Source organism: Ursus americanus, chromosome 25, assembly GCF_024610735.1.
Source record: "Ursus americanus isolate L20-20 chromosome 25, mUrsAme1.1.p, whole genome shotgun sequence".
Lineage (NCBI taxonomy): Eukaryota > Metazoa > Chordata > Mammalia > Carnivora > Ursidae > Ursus > Ursus americanus.
Genome location: NC_142151.1, coordinates 2540419 through 2563887, shown reverse-complemented (window position 1 = coordinate 2563887; position 23469 = coordinate 2540419). Strand labels below are relative to the sequence as shown.

At 41.7% G+C, this 23469-nt stretch overlaps 1 protein-coding gene across 29 annotated transcripts in view; it reads left to right on the top strand.

The window, feature by feature from the left end:
- Positions 1-23469, top strand: part of CACNA1C (calcium voltage-gated channel subunit alpha1 C) — a 734056-nt gene that overhangs the window by 477061 nt on the left and 233526 nt on the right. The gene's annotated exons all lie outside the window — the stretch shown is intronic.

The window sequence follows — 23469 nt, the reverse complement described above, 5'->3', positions numbered from 1 at the left end:
GTTAAATCAGAGAGCTCCTCGTTCCACTCCTCCTTGATCTGAGCATAATTCTGGACTTGTGTGCTGAGATTTTTCTCTCTCAAGTTAACTCCATCAGATCTGGCCCATAACTCAAGGTAGAAATGTCCGTATGACTGGGCTGAAACCAGATGAGCTTAGAGATGGGAGCAGAGGACAGGAAAACAAAGAGGTCCTCTGAACACCGAGCCTTTACCATAGAAACAAGAAGGACTTTATATTAACCTGTTTGATTCTTTCTGTATGTGCACAGAATAGTGAAAAGATCTTCCCAAAGTAACCTAATTAACCAGCAGCAGAGCGGGACTAGAATCAGGTCTCCTGACTTCCAAACCAACTTTCTTTCCTATCATACAATATAACTTCTTGTAAAGGCTTGACTGGTATATAACTTGATTGTCTTAGACTTTTACACATATATCCCATCTCTTCAATTATGTTATAAGCCCCTGGAAGCCCAGAACAGTGCCTTATATTGTCTCTGTTCCTGCACTGTGCCTACAATGGTCTCTGTACAAGGTAGGGGAATTTACTAGATAAATGAAAGCAAGAGTTGGAATGTTTTCTTCACAGTGGGGCCCCCTAGGCAAAGTTTGTGGCCTGTCTTAACCTCAAAAGTGAACCTGAAGCTAAGCCACACAAGCACATTTGGAGCAGATTCTTTCTACTTGGCCTTAACCATTTTAGGGCATCTAGGAATGGAAAAAGTACAGTTGACCCTTGAATAATGTGGGGATTAGGTGTGCTGACCCCCACCTCGTGCAGTTGAAAATTCATGTATAACTTCGGACTCCTCCAAAAGTTCACTACTATAACCCGCTGTTGACCGTAAGTCTTACCGATAACATACACGGTCAGTTAGTACATATTTCGTATGTGCTATAATATACTATATTCTTACAATGAAGTAAGCTAGAGAAAAGAAAATGTTATTAAGAAAATCATACAGTGGGGTGCCTGGGTGACTCAGTCGGTGAAGCATCTGCCTTCAGCTCAGATCATGATCCCAGGGTGCTGAGACTGAGTCCCACATCGGGCCCCCTGCTCAGCTTGCTTCTTCCTCTCCCCCTGTCCCTCCCCCTTCTCATGCTCTCTCTCGCTCTCGCTCTCACTCCCCCTCTCAAATAAGTAAATAAAATCTTTAAAAAAAAAAAAGAAAGAAAATCATATGGCAGGGGTCGGGGGGCAGCGCCTGGGTGGCTCAGTTGGTTAAGCATCTGCCTTCGGCTCAGGTCATGATCCCAGGGTCCCATGATGGAGCCCCGGGTCAGGCTCCTTGCTCAGTGGGGAGCCTATTCCTCCCTCTCCCTCTGCCCCTCCCCACCCTGCTCATGTGCTCTCTGGAGCACGCTTTCTCTCGAATAAATAAATACATTCTTAAAAAAAGAAAAAAGAAATCATACAGTGGGAAAAAATACATTTACAGTACTGTTCTGTATTTATCAAAAAAAGTCTTTCTGTAAGTGGACCTACACAGTTCAACTCACATTGTCCAAGGTACAATGGCCAAGATCCAATTTCCCTTTTGTGAAGCCTAAATTCTTTGGGTTTTCTTGGTCAGTCAGCCCTAACTCAATAGACCAAAATCAAGGAATGAGAAGGAAGGTGAGAATAACTTTAAACATGACTTTAAGGAGCTTAATATGATGGTGAAGCCAATATGTCAGTGATAGAACTACGAACTATTCCAAACTTCCAGCCAAACTCCAGTGGACATAGTAAATCTTATCTTCTTATGTACACGCTTATTAGCAGCCCACACTTTCAGAGCATTGTTCTGGGTATGAGGACATACCATAAAGAACAAATATGGTTCTTTCACCTGAGGAATCTTATGATCGAATACGAGTGTATCAGTCAGCCTTTGCTGTAGGAACAAACAGTCCCAAATTCTCAAGGACTTAAAACCAGAAACATTTATACCTGGTCATGTTACATGATGATGTTGGCCAGCTGCCGCTTTTCTGGGCTCAGCCCGACTCTGAGCTTGACCAGCTTCTATAGGCTCCCTCATTCCAGAGCCCAGGTTGAAGAAACATCCAGCAGGTAGGCCGTGTTGTTCTCGTGGCAGAGGGCGGTTGCTCACAAAGAGGGCAAAGAGCTAAACCACACAAGCATAGTTTAAGCTTTTGCTCAAAATGGCTTATATCATGGCTCCTCACTTTCCAGAGGCCAAATCAAGTCACATTGCTATCTTTGTCCCAAGGATAAGGGGACACAGAAGTACCTATAGAGAAGCAAGGGTGAATAATTGTGAACAAACAGCATAGTCTAACACAAAGAAATTGAGGAGTTTCTTATTAGCAGAAATAGTTACAGTAATTACTCTAGAAATTCTTCATTAGAGATGCATATGGTTGAGAGTCACTCATGCTTCAGTGCATTAAAACGGAGAATCAGATTAGACACAGTCGCTAGGGTTCCACAGTAGAAACTTCCTAAAGAAGGTGTCACAGCCCCACATGCATTTAATTAATGGTAGAACTGTATTGTGGGGTCAGGAAGAGGTAACATGCCTTGGAATTCTCTCATCAAGAAGATGAGGACATGGTACAGTACCTCAAATATGAGACCCTAATATTACCTGCCATGCGTTCCAAGAAGATAGCTTTGTCCTTGAAGATGATCACACTGAGATGGTTTTGCAGCTGTGGCCAGCCTTGCAGGTGTATTCACCCTTATGCATAGGGCTAACAACTGTGTCTTGTGTTCCATGGGTCATCAACAGAGTAGCTCTTTTTGGAGCTTAAAAAAAGGACTAATCCAGCTCATCACCATTTCTCCTGGAAAAATGTCTATGAGATTTTTAAATAGTAAAGTAGGTAGACCACGGTGAGCAAGTGCTCCATGCTAGTTTGGTTGATACCATCCAGGAAGATGTCAGCAGTATCTCCTACCACTACAAACCTAGGCAGATTCCATTTCATAGAATTTTTAGGTGTCTTCTTTCATATTTTAGCAGAACTCCTCGAAAGAGTTGCCTCTATCTGTTGTCTTCAATTCTAGTCTTCTCATTCTCTCTTAAATCCATACCAGTCAGGCTTCCCCGCCATTACTGCAGTAAAACATCTCTTGTCAACAATCTCAGTGATTTCCACATTACTGAGTCCAGCGGTTAGTTCCCTGGTGCCATTGTATTTGATCTAGCTGCAGTACTGGATGCAGCCGATCATCCCTTCTCTTTGAACCACTGTCATCACTTGGCTACCAGGACACCATTCTTTCTTAATTTGTTTGCTTTTCCTTATCAGAATCACTTGCTGATTTCCCCTCACATTCTCATCCTCTTAGCACTGGAGAGCTGCAGGCTCAATCCTCAGGCCTCTTCTCCATCTCAGGGATACTCAGTTCCTGAGTATCTGACATTAAATATCCTGAGCCTTCTGGCCTTAAATGTCACCTACATGTCTTCTAATAACTACGAACTGTATGTCGCCAGCTCAGACCTCTCTTCTAAAGTCCAGAATTGTATACTTACCAGCCTATTCTGTTCCTTTAATTTGATGTCTAAGCATCTCAAACTTACCACATCCAATACAGAACTTCCAATCTTCCCAAAGTCTTTCCTCTCTTGGTCAAGGTCAACCTCATCCTTCCAGTTATGCAGGCCAAAAATCTTGGACTTGCTTCTTTCTCTCACCCTTTGTGGGCAGTCCTTCAGGAAATCTTATCGGCCATACCTTCAAGAAACTTTGTTTCTTACCACCTCCAGTGCCAGCCATCAACACCTCTCACCTAGATTATTACAGTAGCTTCCTAGCCATATTCTGTTTCCACCCTTGCTCTTTGCCACAGCTTAGTCTCAACACAGTAGCCAACATGGTCCTTTCAAAATACAAGTCTTCATAAAATACACGTCATGGCTTTGCTCAGAGCCCTCCAAGTCTCCCCTCACTCACTGATGAGACCCAGAGTCCCCCAGGGCCCTACATGGTATCACCCGTCTCCCCTCTGAAATCCTCTCCCTCCACCCTTTCCTTCTGTCTGTCCCTCCTTGCCAGCCTCCGTGACCTCCTTGCCATGCTTCCAACATTCCAAACCCACGACCAACATGGAGCCTTCATGCTTGCTCCTCCTCATGTCCACAACGTCCTTTCCCCAGCTCTCCGCTGGGCTGCTTACTCACCAACTTCGGCCTCCACAGAAATGTCATCTCACCAGAGCGTCTGCTCTCCCAACCCCTGTCAGCCATCTGCACATTTCCTGTGCCCCTTCCCTGCTTTATTTTTCTCACTTCACTTGTCACCGTCTGTCACACCATATATGTACTTGCGTATTTACTTACTCCCCTTGTCTCATGAGAATAGAACCTCCATGAGGACAGTTTGTGTTCATTTTGTTCACTGTTGTATCCTCAGCATCTACAATGCCAGGTAAACCTCTGTGGAATGAATGGCTGTCTCTGCTCAGCCACCTCATGGCTGAGGGGCAGTGCTCCACACAGCAGTTACTAAGAACTAACCGGCTCACTCAAATTCTGGTGCTGACCCATCTTCCAGTTATAAACGCCTCTTTAGCATTTCCAGAGGGTGTTTATTTCTTCTATCCTCTTTGCTCTTCGTGACAGTTGTGTGATATGTGGATTTACACAGAGGTGATACGCATGTTGTCCCTTATAACAAATAGGTTAGTTGGATGGTTTGTGGGATATGTAACTCTAAGCCCAAAAAATTGCTTTTATTTTTTAAATGTCCACATGTGTATTAAATGCTATTAAAAAAATTTTTTTAAGAGGGAGAGAAAGAGGGGCGCCTGGGTGGCTCAGTCGTTGAGCGTCTGCCTTCGGCTCAGGGCGTGATCCCGGTGTTATGGGATCGAGCCCCACATCAGGCTCCTCTGCTATGAGCCTGCTTCTTCCTCTCCCACTCCCCCTGCTTGTGTTCTCTCTCTCGCTGGCTGTCTCTCTCTCTGTGTCAAGTAAATAAATAAAATCTTTTATAAAAAAAAAAAAAAAAGAGGGAGAGAAAGAGAGGAAGGGGGAAGAAGCCAAGAGAGAGAGAGAATCTTAAGCGGGCTCCATGCCCAATGTGGAGCCCAACGTGAGGCTCAGTCTCACAGCCCTGAGACCATGACCTGAGCTGAAATCAAGAGCCAGATGCTTTAACCAACTGAGCCACCCAGGTCCTCCATCACTGAAATCTTAAGATCACGGATTATGAAGTGAGAGAGATGATTGTGAGAGTACAAGTCATATATTAATTTGTTCAACAAAACCTACCGAGTGCACCCTTGATAGAAGATTTTCTAGCTGTTACAGCAGATGCAGAAAGGAGTCAGATGCTAAGTGTGTTTTCAAAGAGATTGATATGTAGAAGAAAAGATGTTCAAAGAAATGATGGTATAGAACAAAAATTGGAGAATGCTCTCCCCCGCCTCAGAAACAAATCTTAAGAAAAATGTGATGAGTTCTGTGACAAGGATGTTTTGGAGATGCCATAATTTTGGGAGTGGGGATAAAGAACCAGGAAGGCTTCTTGAAGGAGGTGGCATTTGGGATAGATCCTAAAGAATAAATAAGGAGGGATGGTCTAGAAAATTATGAAAAGAAAGGAGAATGACTATGGCCCTGGAGTTGTACACAGTAAGGCTGTAAGTTTTCGGAGGTGATTTCACTGTGGTTGTTAAAATTAGTTGACTCTTTCTGTGCAGTTCTGTGTAATCGAAAGGTTTGTCCATTTTGCTTCATCAAGACTTCCACAATTAAGGATCTCAGTTCCCACTGCTTGTGAGGCACTCCTCACAGCAGGAGTGCTGTGAGGAATGCATACTGTACCGAAGGATAGGCCATATGGAATAAATGTTATACAGTGAACGTGAACAATAACATGGAGGGTCGTGATTAAATATTTGCAGTGTATACAACAGGAGTGCATTTGTTTGTGGAGCAATAAGCAAAGGGTCATTTCTTCCTTTCCCTGTAATCGCATATGCCCTCCTGGAGAAGAACTTTTAGGAGTGGATTGAATAAGGGGAGCAGAGAGATGGAGGTGAGAAAATGCTTTTTTAGATTTGTGAGGTCTTTGACAAAAACTCTCAGCAGCCAACTTGGTTTGACAGTGAAGGGGATTGAGCAGTCACCTCCATGCCAGACCAGTGCCAGCCTTAGAAAATAGCATCCATTCACCGTGAACATTTATTGAGCACTTTCTGTGAGGCAAGCAGTAAACAAGGGGACACAGAGATAAATAGAATACTATTCCCATCTGTTAAGATACTTGAGTGCTTTAGAGACTTTTGATTTGACATGCTTTCCCTATGGTATGAATTTTTGTAAGATTAGCTCTTTCTCAGTTAAAAGTGTATTTTCTGGAATCACACAGAAGAGAAAACAGCTATTAAACAATGGTTTGCTTCCTAATTGAGAAGTGAGAAGGAGCACTAAGGACCATGTGTGGAGAGTCAAACACTTTCTTCCTATTTTTTCCTGCTCAGATTAGAACTGTTTCCTAAAAACAAATCAACGTCAATCAGCCAAATAGAAGGTGCCAGGAGAGACAAGACATAGTGGTTTTGAGCAAGAACTCTTAAATCAGACTGCCTGGCTTCTTCACTGACTTACTCTGTGACCTTAAGGAAGTTACTAAGCCTTTCTGTGCCTTAGCTTCCTCATCAGTAAAATGGAAATAACAGTAGAACCTATTTCACATGGTGTTAGAAAAACTAAAGGAGTTGATACATGCAAAGCACTTAAACAGTGCCCTGCTTCTAGTAAGTGCTCAGTTAAATGGTAGGGGTTACATTACATTGTATCCCATCACATGGTGTTACATGAGGCATGTGAAATGAAAGTACACAACAAAATCCCTATCAACACAAAACAGATACACTTTATATTTTTTAAGATTTTTTTATTGATTTTAAAGAGAGAGCATGCAAGCAGGGAGGGGCAGGGAAGGAGGAAGAATCTGAAGCGGACTCTGCAGTGAGCGCGGAGCTCAATCCCACAATCCTGAGATTGTGACCTGAGCCAAAACCAAGAGTTGGGCGCTTAACCGACTGAGCCACCCCAGGCGCTCCAAAACAGATACACTTTAAATTGTAAAGAACATTAAAGAATTAAATAGCAGCATGAGACCAAAAACTAGGAGAGAGGCATTATGTATGATAGTGAAGTAGATTGAAGGGGGGGAGTTTCCCAGTGACTGTGGCAGCCCAGAAAAACTTTATGAGGAGATAGTATTTGAAATGAGCCTGAAGTTTTTGGTAGAAGACATAGGGAGGGAGATGAAAGGACATTGGGGGCAAAAATCTCATTTGTTTGGGTCACCAGGGCCGGCCAGCCCTGGCCAGCACGTACGTCTCTGCGTGGATCAGTCCACCACTGAAGAGGACGTAGTGAGAACCAGGTGAGGCAGGTCGGCACAGAGCAAACCACGGTGGGTCCTGGATGTCAGGCCAGTAAGACTGTTTTCTAAATAGACTCTTCTTTCCTCTCCGCTGGAAACATTCAAAAGACTGCACTGCAGAGAGACAGCAAAATGCCTTGGGAATCTCCTCAGAGAGTATCAAAACGGATGGCAGATCTTGGACTCCAGGGAGGTTCAGTAACCACCCTGGACACCGCTAGCTGGTGGCAAAGCTGGGGTCAGAACCAGACCAAAGCAGCCTACCTTCTCCCACCCTGCCCAGCCTCCCTCCTGGGGACCAGGTCCAGGGCATCCAGCCCTCTGAACACTCCGCCACAGACCTTACACTACACAACACCTACCACACCGCCTTTGTTGCTATTGATAGAGCACATTCTTGACTTAAAACTTCCTGTTGCAAAAGTTAAAAACTCACCTGAGTGCCCAAGTACCCAGGTGAACCATATTCATCCCATAATGCAGTTTTTCCCCCAGAATACCTTCTCCCCTCCTGGGGGTTAGTAACTGTGAAATTGGCCACACTGATTAGCAAATGCTGCCAGTTAATCAGACCCATTGGGGGCATATTAGAGCTGCTAAAAACAACTTTTCTGAGTGTGTTTACACTTTGATGGTTCAAAAGCAGTTATACCATCCTGCGTGAAATTTGCTGTTCAGTAAGTTGGGCCACAGTGGATTTGCAGTCACCATTACTCTCCCAGGACAATGTTCCCGGGGGGGGGGGGGGTGCCTGCACTGCTAGGAAGGAGGAGGGCTTGGGTACCAGGGATGGTCCCTGCAAAAGCTCCCTCACTGTATTTAAGGACACCTCACCATTCCAGATTTGATGAGGGAAAGCCTATCTAGAGATGGTATTTGCAAATCAAGGCACCCAGCGCCTGAAATTTACAGATTTTGAAGCCTGCATCCCAGAGAAGACCCATGAGTCAGAGCAGAGATTCAAGTGCACATTGTCCTCTCCCCACCCCCTGCTCTTTCCTCTGCCTGTGTCATCACCTTCCTGGACCTCCCTTTCTTCTGGTTCATGTGACAATCCCATAAAGTGCCAGCATGTTGCAGGTGAGGTGGGAGAGCTCAAGCCTGAAGTGGACTGAAGACTGGAATCCAGCCCGGCCTTCATGCTCACCTAGCTCAGGGACCTTGGGCAGGTCGGTTCGCTCTGGATCTCTGTTCTACCTGTAACTTGAAGGGCCTGACCTGCCTGGCCTCTGAGTCTCTTTCCCCCTTCCTCATGGACCAGCCTCTCTGCACCAGCCCTTGCCAGTAGCAGGCCTTCTTGCCTCTCCACTCTCTGCTCTCTCTTCCCTTTCATTTCCTTGGACTTCGTCCTCTTCTTCCCCTCACTTTCTAATTTGCTTTCTCTGCCCTTTCATCCCTTTTGTCCTAAAGGGATATTAAATGTCACAGGGCCTAAAACCAAAATGAGGGAACTTGAACCACTTACGAGGCTACTCAATACAAGGATGGGGCAGGTGCCTAAGTCCATCCCTCTCTCTACTTCTCCCTATGAGGGACCAGAAGCTGCCCATCCCACTGACCATCCCATGTAGAAATCCTGTCTGCAGCATCTTCTAGGTCTCTCGTCTGCCACTTTCTTTTACTAAAACAGGAAAACTTGTTCCCTGCATTCCTCTTAGGGTGCCATTTCTGAAGGACGTCTGAGTGGGAAGGGACATTAGATATCTGGTCCAACCAAGTTTCCATTTTACAGATGAGAACACTGTGGCCAGACATCTTAAATGGCCTTCTCAAGGTCACACAGCTCCCTGATGGCAGGCAGGCAGGACTTAATTCCTACACCACCTGTAAGAAGACTGATAGGAGTCATGATGGGATCCTCCAGTTTTGTATAGTCTTTGGAGCTCACAGAGTTCCCTCACACACATTAGTTCACAGCCACCCCAAGACGGAAGGCTGAGGGGACGTGAGTGCTCCCGCCCACTTTCCTGCTTCAGGCAGCCTGCTGGCTTGTGTTCGCTAAGGCAGAGCAGACCCTCTGGAGGACAGCTATAAACAGCATGGCCTCTTAACATTCCAAACAGGTTGGCTGGCCTGCTTTGCTGTGAGGAGTCTGAAGTCAGCTCCCTGGTGTTGGCATTCCTTGCCTACCAGAAACAGAACAGAATTTAGAATAGGGTCCCGCCCCAGTCCCCCAAAACCTGTCATGTTCAAGACAGCTGGGAGTTGATGCCTACCCTCTCCCATGTCACCCAGCATGATTCTACTACTGCACCCCCTCCTCTGCTTTGGAGCTCTTGACCCCTCCTTTCCAAATGCTCCAGAATAGGAGGTCAGGGGCACAGTTACAGCCCCAGTTCTGCTGCCAACCTCTCTGTTCCCTGCTTCACGTTGCCTCAGTTTCTTTATCTACAAAGTGAGATTAGTGATGAGTATTCCATGGACAGGGATGAGGTGTTACCTCTCAAGCCCCATGAGCTTCTAGCAGCTAAGACTCCTTTAAATCCACCTCTTGAAGAGAAACATTATACACTGTGATGAGCCATGGCGTCAGGTAGTAAGGAAAGGAGGATGACCCCAATGCAGCAAAACAAGTTAATTCAAACAATGAGCATATTTCAGACGTTGCAGGCCCTGTTGTCATGGAGTTTTCCTGAGAGCTTATTGAATACCAATAACAGTATCTGACTAAACCGGGAGAATCTCTATTACTTGGTGTTCTACATACAGCAGCTTAAAAAATAATAATGACAGAGAATGCATCCAATCACACAATAACTTCTCATATTTACTAAAGGAAAGCACTGACATTCCCCCATGGCGAAAATGTCACTTTTTGATTTAAGAACAAAATGTAGGTGGTGATCAATGTTAGGGTTACCACCAACCATAAGCAATATTCTGCATCGGTGCAAGGCTTTCAGACTGCAGGAGCTTTATTGGCTGATTAATCGGCCCAGTGGTCCAGGAAGGCAGGGACATTATCCCTAATTTATAGATAGGCAAATACAGTCCCAAGCGCTTCTCCCAGAGTAATGAACAGAGATGGGTTCAGACTATTTTCCAAGTCAGGAATACTCCCTGTAGGACTCAGGTCACTGTGGTTTGGAGGAGGGCATATTTTCCCATCAGGGTGCTCCATGTGGCTTTCAAGATTGAGGACAATTGATAGTTAGGGTGCTGGTTTATTTATGTTTTGATGGTTGGTGAACCAGGGACTTGTGAGAAAGTGGGAGGCACTCTGGGTCTGCAGGTGAAGAAACCAGGGATCTAAGTCTGGCCAGCAAGGTGACCTTATTGTTTAACCTCTGACTTTCAGTTTCCTCATCTGGGAAGTGAAAGGGTTAAACTGTGTTAAGCCTCAAATTCTTCTGAGCTGTATCATCCTGTGCTTCAATGGCAGAGAACAGCGGTAACCTCAGAATTTTTTTTTAATCACAAATTCTAGATGTAGTCATCGACAAGGCATGACCTTTGGCAAATCCCTTCACTCTTTTAACTCCCAACACATTAGCAATCAGGCCAGAGGTGGAAGAATATGTTATATAGTAAGTCAACAATATTTATTTATTTATTTATTTATTTATTTATTTATTTATTTATTTATAAAGATTTTATTTATTTAACTGTCAGAGAGACAGAGCACAAGCAGGGGGAGTGGCAGGGAGAGGGAGAGGGAGAAGCAGGCTCCCCTCTGAGCAGGAGGCCGACATGGGGCTTGATCCCAGGACCCTGGGATCATGACCTGAGCTGAAGGCAGACACTTTAACTGACTGAGCCACCCAGGCATCCCAGTCAATAATATTTATTAAGCACTAAGTCCATGTGCCCAGGACTGTGGCAGGTGGCAGGTGGCAGCTCACAGAAGAAGAGAGAGCTTCTTAAACTCAGGAAGCTCCATGATTGATTCTCTTTTGTGCCTGGCCCTTTCCTGGAGATCCCCAAACATGCAATAACAGCCAGCAGCAAGGTGACTATAACCTAATTTAAAATAATGATAATAATAAAGGCCACTTAGACTTACAAGTGACCCATGCTTTATAAGTGCTAGAAGGAAAAATGAGGGATTAGAAAATGAAGATACAGTGAGGTCAGCATCCCATGAAATGATCAATACACAGAGCATGAGTTCCAGGTACCTGTTACTCTTGGTTAGTTCCCTCCTGCTGATCCGTGCCAATTAGTAGTTGAGGACATAGATAGTGGAGTCCCACTACCTGAGTTCAAATTCCCAGAGCCACCACTTATTAGCTATATGCCTCAGTTTCCAGATCTATAAAATGGGGGTTAAAATTGCATTTACCTAATGGAGTTGTTGTGAGGATTAAATAAATAAATGTTCATAAAGCATTTAGAATTGTGCTCAACACATAAGAAGCATTCATCAAATATTAGCTATTAGTATTCCTGTGGGTCCAATTCTCTACTTACCTCAGGCTCCAAGTTGGACTGGTTAGAAGAAGGGGAACATCTACAATTGGTTTTTTTTAAATTAACTTTAATGAAGTATAATTCATATTCAATAAAATTCATACATTTGAAGTGTATTGTCACAAATGTAATAACAGTAGTATAATTTCATTTACCCAATCCTCCATCCTGTGTGATTATTATATGTCTTTTTTACTTATACATATATTTAAACCCCATCCTACAGTGTTAATATTTTTTGGGCTTTTAAACAGTCAGTTGTCTTTTAAGTAAATTATGAAAAAACATAAATGTAGTCTTTTATATTTACCCACTCATTTGTCATTTCTAGTGCTCTCCATTCCTTTCTATAGATCCAAGTTTCCTTCTGCTATCATTTCCCCTCACCCTGAAGGACATCCCCTAGGATTTATATGACACAGATCTGCTGCTGCAAAATTCTGTTTTTGTTTATCTGAAAATGTCTTTATTCCATCCTCTTTTTGAGGAATATTTTAGCTGGATATACAGTTCCTGTTTGACACATTTTTTTTCTTCTCAGAACTATAAAGATGCTGTTCCATTTTCCCTGGCCTCCATTGTCTCTGATAAAAAGTCATTGATATTCTTATCATTGTTCCCCTGTACATGTTTCTTTTTTTTCTTGACTACGTTCTAGATTTTCTATCTTTGGCTTTTAGCAGTTAACCATAATTTCCCTTGTGGTTTTCTTTATTTTTCCTACTTGGAGCTCGCTGAGCTTTTCAGATTCATTCATAAGTTGAAGGCTTTCATCAAGGTTGGGGAATTTGAGGCCATCGTTTCTTCAAATATCTATATGTATTTTCTTGCTCCAATCTCATGCTTCCCTTTCTGAGACTAAATTACACTTACGTTAAGTCATTTTATATTATCTCATTGGTCCCTTAGTCTTTGTTCAGTTTTCTTCAGGTTTTGGTTTTTTGATGGTTTTTTTTTTTTTGTCTGTCTCATAGATTGAATAATTTCTATTGATTATTCTTCCAGTTCACTTTTTCCTCTGCTATCCTCATCTTCAATAAATGTAATCAATAAACTTTTCATTTCAGTTACTCTTTATAGGATCTCCATTTGATTTCTTTTTATGTTTTTAATTTATCTGTGAAATTACCTATCTGTTCTCTTGTTAAGGCCATATACGTTTTTAATTCTTTTAATATATTTTCCTTTATTCTTTAAACATTTTTAAGCTGTTTTAAAATCCTTGTCTGCTAAGTCTGACATCTGAGCAATCTCATTTTAACTTCCCTGGTGAATGGTTTTACTTGATTATGTATCACCTTTTCCTGTTTCTTTATATAGCTAGTGATTTTCTTCTGAATATTGGAATTGTGAATAATATGTTATAGAGAACCGGATTCTATTATCTTACTAAGAGTGTTGATTTTTCAGCAGGAAGTTCAATTGCTGGCTGATCACCATGAACTTGGCTTGGCTTGGCTTTTCACCTGTTGGTACAAACTGATTAAAAGCCAAAGCCTTCAACCTCCAAACTCCATTTTCCTTTCAGATCTTGTCAAAACTTCCTTCCTTACAGGCTTTGTCAAGAGTTGGTCTTACTGGGGCACCTGGGTGGTTCAGTCAGTTAAGCATCTGCCTTCAGTTCAGGTCACGATCCTGGGGTCCTGGTATCGAGCCCCATGTTGGGCTCCCTGCTCAGTGGGGAGCCTGCTTCTCCTTCTCCCCACTTCTTGTACTCTCTCTCACTTTCTCTCTCTCTCTCTGAAATAAATAAATAAAATCTTTTTTTTTCTTAAGTCTTACTGTAGGGTAGGTTATTTATTCCAGGTGTACATTTCTGGTGTTTCTATTAGTTTCCCAGGGCATTATTGAAATATTAACTAGACCTCTCCAGTATGTCAGGCTTAGAATGCTATCCTGCTCTTTCCTCAGCACTGCTTAACCTATAGTATTTCTTTTCTGCTTTTAACCCTGTAACAGCTGATATTTGATAGCCCTCTGTGGTTTCACTGTGCACATATATGACCCAGCCCTAAGCCACGGACACACAGGGAACCCCTACACAAACTTCTGGGGCTCCTTATCTACCTAGCTGCCTCCTCTCTGATATCACAGCACATCCACTACAGCTGCCCAAATTCTGATCTGATCTCTGTCTTCTCAGATCAGTGGGGCTGCAGTGGTCTGTCTGCTTGGACTGTAGTTCTTGGTGCTACCGTGAAGAATTTGTAGCCAGTCACAGAATTATGGTGTTCACCTCATGAATTTCAATTCTCTCAGGTATTACAGCCCTATGCTGCTTTATGTCCACTTTCTGAAAATAATTTCCTCATATTTTTGCCCAGTTTTTTAATGTTTTTGGTAGATGGGCTCATCTGCTACTAGTTTCTCCAAAATGGCGAGGAATGGAAGTGTACTTGATTTTTAAATCTCAAAATTAATGACTACTATGTTAGCAGATGTAAAGTATTCCCCAAACATTATATAAATTATATATATTATTTCTTATGTAATACATAATATAATTCTGAGTTATATTATAAGTTATATATTAATTCATTTGTCACACATTTATTGAAGACTTATATATAAGGCACTGTGATAGTTGGAAGAAGGAAAGGTACTAGAATCTTAAGATATTTAGAAAATAACTCAACAAATCTTAGATCCAGAGTGGGCTTTCTCATCCAATATCCTCTTTTTAAAGTGTTGAAACCTAGACCCAATAAGATAACATAACTGCCAAGGTCACACAGCTATTAGAGGCAGAAGAGAAAATAGTCTGGCATTTTTTTCCAATAAGTCTGAAATCTCTTTGAACAAAACAAAACACTAAGCATAATGCTTAGAGATTTTCCCCTATATAGGAGATTTGATCAGTGCCAAAGCCTCTATTGATTCACTAGTGATTTGAGCCAGAAAGGGAAATAAATAAGTCTGGAATCCTAAGAACATTTTGTTTGAGTTTCATAGAAAGATTGACTTCAGTGTACAAAGACACTATAAGTTGACATCAATAAACAAGCTTGTTTCTTTGTTAAACTCCACCTCAAGAACAGCTAGGGAAGAGAAAGCTATGAGTTGCCTGGGTATGTATAATAGTATTTGTTGGAAAAATAGAGATATAATCAGGACTATCTTAGAAACTCATCCAGCTTGATAACTCTATAGTAAGCATGTCTCATTTGCCACTGAATCATGGAGACATTTTTCAATTTTCCTAAAATCTGCACCTTTTACACATTTCTGAAAGAAGGAGTAAGAATCAGCAGTGACTATAACCAAACCATCACTCCCTCCTGTTTAATCTTATTACCAGGTATTTCGCTCTGCATTTAACCGTCCACAGAAACTTCACTCCAATAAGCTCTATCCCGAGGGTCTGGCACTGAGAGAATTTGACTAGCAGAGATTTTCCCAACCTTTTCTAATATGTCCATGTATTCAAAGTCCCGGTTACCTGGATCTGGGGTGGTGGTAGTAGGGAAGATTATAATGAAGGGACTTCCCTAGGTAGTCTTCCTTAAGAAGTACAGATCACTTTTGCATTCTGAAATGGCACATGAGGTAATTTAGATCAACTGTCCTACTGAGGACAACTAGAAAGGCTGAACAAAATAATCTAAATCTCTTTTCTGAAACTTGAAAAAAAAATGACTGCCAAAAACAAATATCAATCTTCTCTGGAGAAAGATAATATCATCAAAGTTCTCAAATTATTTTGAAAAACAATTTTACAAAAATAAGGTCTAACCCACAATACAAAATAACTAGGCACACAAAGAGACAAGATAACAGAAATGAAAATGAGTAGAGGGGAGGGAAAAAGATGGCGGAGGAGTAGGGGACCCCTGCTTCGGCTGGTCCCCTGAGTCGAGCCGGATATGTACCAGACCAACCTGAAAACCCATGGAATCAGCCTGAGATGCAGAAAGATACATCTGGATCTCTACAAATGAACATCTCCAGCGCTGAATATTGAGGTACAAAGCGGCGAGCCGTGAATCCGCACACAGATATCGGAAAATAAATGGAAGGGGGAGGGAGCCGCTGCGCTCGGGCGCCGGGAAGCAGTAGCCACCTGCACTGGGGAGCGGGCCTGACTCACGACCGGCACCCGTGAGAAAGCAGACTGAGACCGTGAGCCTGGGAACACGCGTGACCAGACTGAAAACTGGTGCTCTGGAGCACTCACTGGAGCCAGACTGATACCGGGAGCTCAGGAACAGGCGCGCGTCCAGACAAAACCGGCGCTCTGGAGCGCACACAAACCACACTGAAACAGGAAGCTCGGGAGCATACGTGGGAACCGGGGGCGGCTGGCGGTGTTAGAAGCACAAAGGACAGAGACATGTCGGCCCTGGAAGTGAGGGCTGGGACACAGGCTGTGGGGTGCACAACCCGGGACACTGCAGGGTTTTTGGCAGAACCGACAGAAACAGAGTTAAAGTGGCCAAGAGAACTCAGTGGAGAGCAGACTGTGATCTCTCTGTTCTGAGACAGAGGCTAGGATAAGGCCACTGCTGCTCTGACTCTCAGAAGAGTCACAGAAAACCACCAGGAAAGCCACCAGAGAACAAAAGCCTAGAAATACCAGCTCACATTGTGCCCATCCCCATCCCCCCTCGCAGGGGACAGGGCGACTCTACCCAAACAGGGTTGCCGAATATCAGCGCAACAGGTCCCTCCCCCAGAAGGCAGGCTGAAAAATCAAGAAGCCCACATCCCTAAGGTCCCTATAAAACAAGTGCACACGGCCTGGGTCCCAGTCAATAATTTGGGCTCTGGGCAACCCCGCAACCTCTCCTCATCAGAATGATGATGAGGAGAAATCCCCCCCAGCAAAGAAAAGATAATAAGTCTGTGGCCTCTGCCACAGAACTGATGGATATGGATATAACCAAATAGTCAGAAATGGAGTTCAGAGTAATAATGGTCAAGATGATGTGTAGACTTGAAAAAAATATTAATGAAAATATTAATGCGAATATAGAATCTCTAAGGGCAGAAATGAGAGAGAATCTGGCAGAAATTAAAAATGCTATGAATCAAATACAGTCAAAACTAGATGCTCTGACGGCCAGGGTAAATGAGGCAGAAGAACGAATTAGTGAATTGGAGGATGGGATGGTAGAAGAGAAAGTTAAAACAGAAACTTGGCTCAAAAAAATCCAATCTCAAGAATGTAGATTACAGGAGATTACTGACTCAATGAAACTTTCCAATGTCAGAATCATTGGCATCCCCGAGGGGGTGGAGAAAGAGAGAGGTCTAGAAGAGATATTTGAACAAATTGTAGCTGAGAACTTCCCTAATCTGACAAAGGGAACAACCATTCATGTCCAAGAGGCAGAGAGGACCCCCTCCCAAGGTCGACCACGGCAAACCTACACCACGTCAAGTCATAGTGCATTTCGCAAATATTAGATCCAAGGATACAGTATTGAAAGCGGCCAGGGCAAAAAGATTTCTCACGTACCGAGGAAAAAATATCAGAATAATGTCAGACCTGTCTACAGAGACATGGCAGGTTAGGAAGGGGTAACAGCATATTTTCAAAGCTCTATCCCAGAAGAACATGCAGCCAAGGATCCTTTATCCAGCAAGGCTGTCATTCAGAATTGATGGAGAGATAAGGACCTTCCAGGATAGGCAGAAACTGACCAAATTCATAACCATGAAACCAGCCCTATAGGAGATATTAAGGGGGGTTCTATAAAAGTAAAAAGGCCCCAAGAGTGATACAGAACAGAAATTTACAGTCTATGGAAACAAAGACTTCACAGGCAACATGACATCATTAAAATCATATCTCTCAATAATCACTCTCAATGCAAATGGCCTAAATGCTCCCATAAAATGCCACAGGGCTGCAGATTGGATAATAAGACATGACCCATCCATTTGCTGTCTACAAGAGACTCATCTTGAACCTAAAGATACATCCAGACTGAAAGTGAAGGGATGGAAAACCATTTTTCATGCCAATGGACCTCAAAAGAAAGCTGGGGTAGCAATTCTTATATCAGACAGATTAGATTTTAAACTAAAGACTGTAGTTAGAGATACAGAAGGACACTCTATTATTCTTAAGGGATGTATCCAACAAGTGGATATGATAATTATAAATATCTATGCTCCCAATAGGGGAGCAGCTAGATACACAAGCCAACTCTTAACCAGAATAAAGAAACATATAGATAATAATATGTTATTAGTAGGGGACCTCAACACTCCACTATCAGCAATAGACAGATCACCTCAGCAGAAAATCAACAAAGAAACAAATAAGAGCTTTGAATGACATACTAGATCAGATGGACTTCATAGATATATACAGAACACTACACCCCAGAACAACAGAATACACATTCTTTTCGAATGCACATGGAACTTTCCCCAGAATAGACCATATACTGGGTCACAAAATAGGTCTGAACCAATACCAAAAGACTGAGATTATTCCCTGCATATTCTCAGACCACAATGCTTTGAAATTGGAACTCAATCACAAGGAAAAATTTGGAAGAAACTCAAACACTTGGAAACTAAGAACCATCCTGCTCAAGAATGATTGGGTAAACCAGGAAATTAAAAATCAATTTAAACAATTTATGGAGACCAATGAGAATGAAAACACAATGGTCCAAAACCTATGGGACACTGCAAAGGTGGTCTAAGGGGAAAATACATAGCCATCCAAGCCTCACTCAAAAGAGTAGAAAAATCTAAAATGCAGTTTTTATATTCTCACCTCAAGAAGCTGGAGCTAGAACAGAAGAACAGGCCTAACCCACGCATGAGAAAGCAGTTGATCAAGATCAGAGCAGAGATCAATGAATTAGAAACCAACCAGGATGTACTGTATGGTGACTAACATAATATAATAAAAAATCATTAAAAAAAAAAAAAGAAACCAAGAGCACAGTAGAGCAGATCCACAGAACTAGAAGCTGGTTCTTTGAAAGAATAAATAAGATCAATAAGCCACTGGCCAGACTTATTCAAAAGGATAGAGAAAGGACCCAAATTAATAAAATTATGAATGAAAGGGGAGAGGTCACAACCAACACCAATGAAATAGGAAGGATCATTGGAAACTTTTATCAACAGCTTTATGCCAATAAATTAAACAACCTGGAAGAACTGGATGCCTTCCTGGAAACCTATAAACTACCAAGACTGAAATAGGAAGAAATTGATTATTTAAACAGACCGATTAATTATGAAGAGATTGAAGCAGTGATCAAAAACCTCCCCCAAAACAAGAGTCCAGGGCCTGACGGATTCCCCGGGGAATTCTACCAAACATTCAAAGAAGAAATAATACCTATTCTCCTGAAGCTGTTTCAAAAGATAGAAACACAAGGAAAACTACCAAACTCATTCTATGAGGCCAGTATTACCTTGATCTCCAAACCAGGCAAAGACCCCATCAAAAAGGAGAATTACACACTGATATCCCTGATGAATATGGACGCCAAAATTCTCAACAAAATCCTAGCTAATAGGATCCAACAGTACATTAAAAGGATTATCCATCAGGACCAAGTGGGATTCATCCCCGGGATGCAAGGGTGGTTCAACATTCACAAATCGATCAGTGTGATAGATCATATCAACAAGAAAAGAGTCAAGAACCATATGATCCTCTCAATTGATGCAGAGAAAGCATTTGACAAAATACAGCATCTTTCCTGATTAAAACCCTTCAGAGTGTAGGGGTAGAGGGTACATTCCTCAATCTCATAAAAACCATCTATAAAAAGCCTACAGAAAATATCATTCTCAATGGGGAAAATCTGAGAGCCTTTCCCTTAAGATCAGGAACACGACAAGGATGCCCACTCTCACCATTATTATTCAACATAGTACTAGAAGTCCTTGCAACAGCAATCAGACAACAAAAAGGGATAAAAGGTATTCAGATTGGCAAAGAAGAAGTCAAACTGTCTCCCTTCGCAGATGACATGGTACTCGATATGGAAAACCCAAAAGACTCCACCCCCAAACTACTAGAACTGATAGAGCAATTCAGTAATGTGGCGGGATACAAAACCAATGCTCAGAAATTAGTTGCATTTCTATACACAAACAATGAGACTGAAGAAAGAGAAATTAGGGGATTCATTCCATTTAAAATAGCACCAAAAATCATACGTTACCTTGGAATTAACTTAACCAGAGACATAAAGGATCTATATTCTAGAAACTACAAATCACTCTTGAAAGACATTAAAGAAGACACAAAAAGATGGAAAAATATTCCATGCTCATGGATCGGAAGAATAAACATAGTGAAAATATCTGTGCTACCCAGAGCAATCTATACTTTCAATGCTATCCCAATCAAAATACCAATGACATTTTTCGAAGAACTGTAACAAACAACCCTAAATTTGTGTGGAACCAGAAAAGGCCCCAAATTGCTCAGGAATTGTTGAAATGGAAAAACAAAGCTGGGGGCATCACGTAGCCGGATTTCAAGCTATACTACAAAGCTTGAAGCTGAAGACATCATGGTACTGGCACAAAAACAGACACATAGACCAATGGAACAGAATCGAGAACCCAGAAATGGACTCTCAGCTCTTTGGGCAACTAATCTTTGACAAAGCAGGAAAAAACATCCGGTGGAAAAAAAGTCTCTTCAATAAATGGTGCTGGGAAAATTGGACAGCTGCATGCAAAAGAATGAAACTTGACCACTCTCTCACACCACACACAAAGATAAACTCCAAATGGATGAAAGACCTCGATGTGAGACAGAAATCCATCAAAAGCCTAGAGGAGAACATAGGCAGCAACCTCTATAACATCGGCCAAAGCAACCTTTTTCATGACACATCTCCAAAGGCAAGAGAAACAAAAGAAAAAATGAACTTGTGGGACTTCATCAAGATAAAAAGCTTCTGCACAGCCAAGGAAAGAGTCAAAAAAACTAAGAGGCAGCCCACGGAATGGGAGAAGATATTTGCAAATGACACGACAGATAAAAGACTAGTTAACAAGATCTACAAAGAACTTCTCAAATTCAATATGCAAGAAACAAATAATCAAATAAAAAAATGGGCAGAAGATATGAACAGACACTTTTCCAATGAAGACATACAAATGGCTAACAGACACATGAAAAAGTGTTCAAAATCATTAGCCATCAGAGAAATTCAAATCAAAACCACAATGAGATACCACCTTACGCCAGTTAGAATGGCAAAAATTGACAAGGGAGGAAACAAGAAATGTTGGAGAGGATGTGGAGAAAGGGGATCCCTCTTACCCTGTTGGTGGGAATGCAAGTTGATACAGCCACTTTGGAAAACAGTGTGGAGGTCCCTTGAAAAGTTAAAAATTGAGCTACCCTATGATCCAGAATTGCACTACTGGGTATTTACCCCAACTATACAGACGTAGTGAAGAGAAGGGCCATATGCACCCCAATGTTCATAGCAGCATTGTCCACAATAGCTAAATTGTGGAAGGAGCCAAGATGCCCTTCAGCAGATGACTGGATTAAGAAGATGTGGTCCATATATACAATGGAATATTACTCAGCTATCAGAAAGAATGATTACCCAACATTTGCAGCAACATGGACGGGACTGGAGGAGATTATGCTAAGTGAAATAAGTAAGCAGAGAAAGACAATTATCATATGTTTTCACTCATTTATGGAACATAAGAAATAGGAAGATCAGTAGGAGAAGGTAGGGAAGAATGAAGGGGGGTAAACAGAAGAGGGAATGAACCATGAGAGATTGTGGACTCTGGGAAACAAAGTGAGGGCTTCAGAGGGGAGGGGGTGGGGGATTGGGATAGACCGGTGATGGGTATTAAGGAGGGTACGTATTGCATGGTGCACTGGGTGTTATAAGCAAATAATGAATCATGGAACACTACATCAAAAACTAAGGATATACTGTATGGTGACTAACATAACATAATAAAAATTATTTAAAAAAAAAGAAAGAAAATGAGTAGAAACTGTAGACAACAGAAATAGGCCCAAAGGGGATCCAGATATTGGAATTACCAGATATAGACTTGAAAATAACTGTATTTACTATATTCAAAAAGATCAAAGACAAGATTGATAATTTCCCAGAAAACCAGAAGATATGGAAAAGAACCAAATATAAATTTTAGATATGGAGAATACAGTAGCAAATATGAAACATGGGGAGTGAATAGATTTAGAAAAGATTTAACACAGCTGAAAACAGAAAGAGTGAACTATGGAGAGATCAGGGGAAAATATTGAGATTGAATCACAGAGAATCAAAAGAATGGGAAATACAGAAAAGAATGCAAAAGATTGGAGAATAAATGCTGAATTACATGAAATTTTTTCTATCTATTGATAGACTCATGATTTTTTTTTGTAAAAAAATACTTTTTAACATGCCACTGAAGTATAATATAGTGTTTGTCTAGTGTAGGAGGGGTACTACCAGGTGGGGGCATGAGCAGGGCTTCTATAGAGCTGGTGATATTCTATTTCTTGACCTGAGTGAATTATATGGCTTTATTTTGTGATTAATTAGACTCTGTAACCTCTTTCCTTTTTCACTTTTTATATGTATGCTGTGTTTCACAGTTTTTTTCAGAAAGGTTTGAAGCAGAAGAAACAGTGCAGGCCCGAGCATCTACATCATGGGCAAGTGGCAAAGGAACCCTACTTCCTATTCTGCCTATAGCAGGAAAATAGAGTTTGTCACCAGGAGGGAGGCAGCACATACAGGGGTGACAAGTCATGATCCCAATGACTTCCAATGGATTCGAGTTGTCATGGGAGAAGGATTGCAAGGCCCCATCTGGGACAGGAGGAAAAGAGGCCATGATGGACAACAACATCTGCCACAGCACAGGGTCAGAAAGTAGTGCAGTATATCTGTCATTCTTGCCTGGATAGTAGCTAACAGTTGAGGTTTTAAAGTAAACTTGGCTTAGCGTTTAATTGCAGCTCCAGGTGTGTCATGTTGGACAGGTTATCTGTCTTGCCTAACTCTCAGTTCATTTATTTTTATCAAGGTCATTGGAGAAATGAAATGATATATGTAAAGCACTTAGCATAGTGCCTAGCACATGCTGAGTCCTCAAGAAATGGTAACTGATATTATCATTATTGTTCACTTTGGAACATCTTGTCTCCATTTTGCCTTATTTGTTTTCTTCCAATATCAGGATTTTTTAAATACCTTTTTTCTGAGGTTCTCTTTCCAACCCATATTGCTAATACAAAAAATTAATTCAACATGAAGGTTGATATTTTAATTACTCTTATAGTTTTGAATTTATTAGGCAACAGAGTATTTGCCATCCCTTTCCTAGGATAACAGTCCTCCTTTGGTGTTCATCAAACCACTTGTGAGATACATAAATTTATTAATATGGAAAGGTTAAATTAAAAAGAAATGGAACCCTCTAATGAATAAAGACATTTTAATAAGAACATGTAAAAAAATAATAAAACTTGAAACTGTAGGAAAGCTAGCCAGGCAAGAGTTCTTCCTCCCTTAATAGGAAGACTCTTTTCCAATAAGAAAATGCATCAGGCACCCTTGAACCTCATGTGATAAACTGCCTCCTTAACCCAAGAGAGAACTACCTGTCCTAGTTCTAGACCTATTTTCTTTTGAAAGCCATTAGCCTGTGGACTATTAAAAGTGTTCATTGCTCCGTTTGGCTGAATGAAGGCACAAAACATGATCTGTGA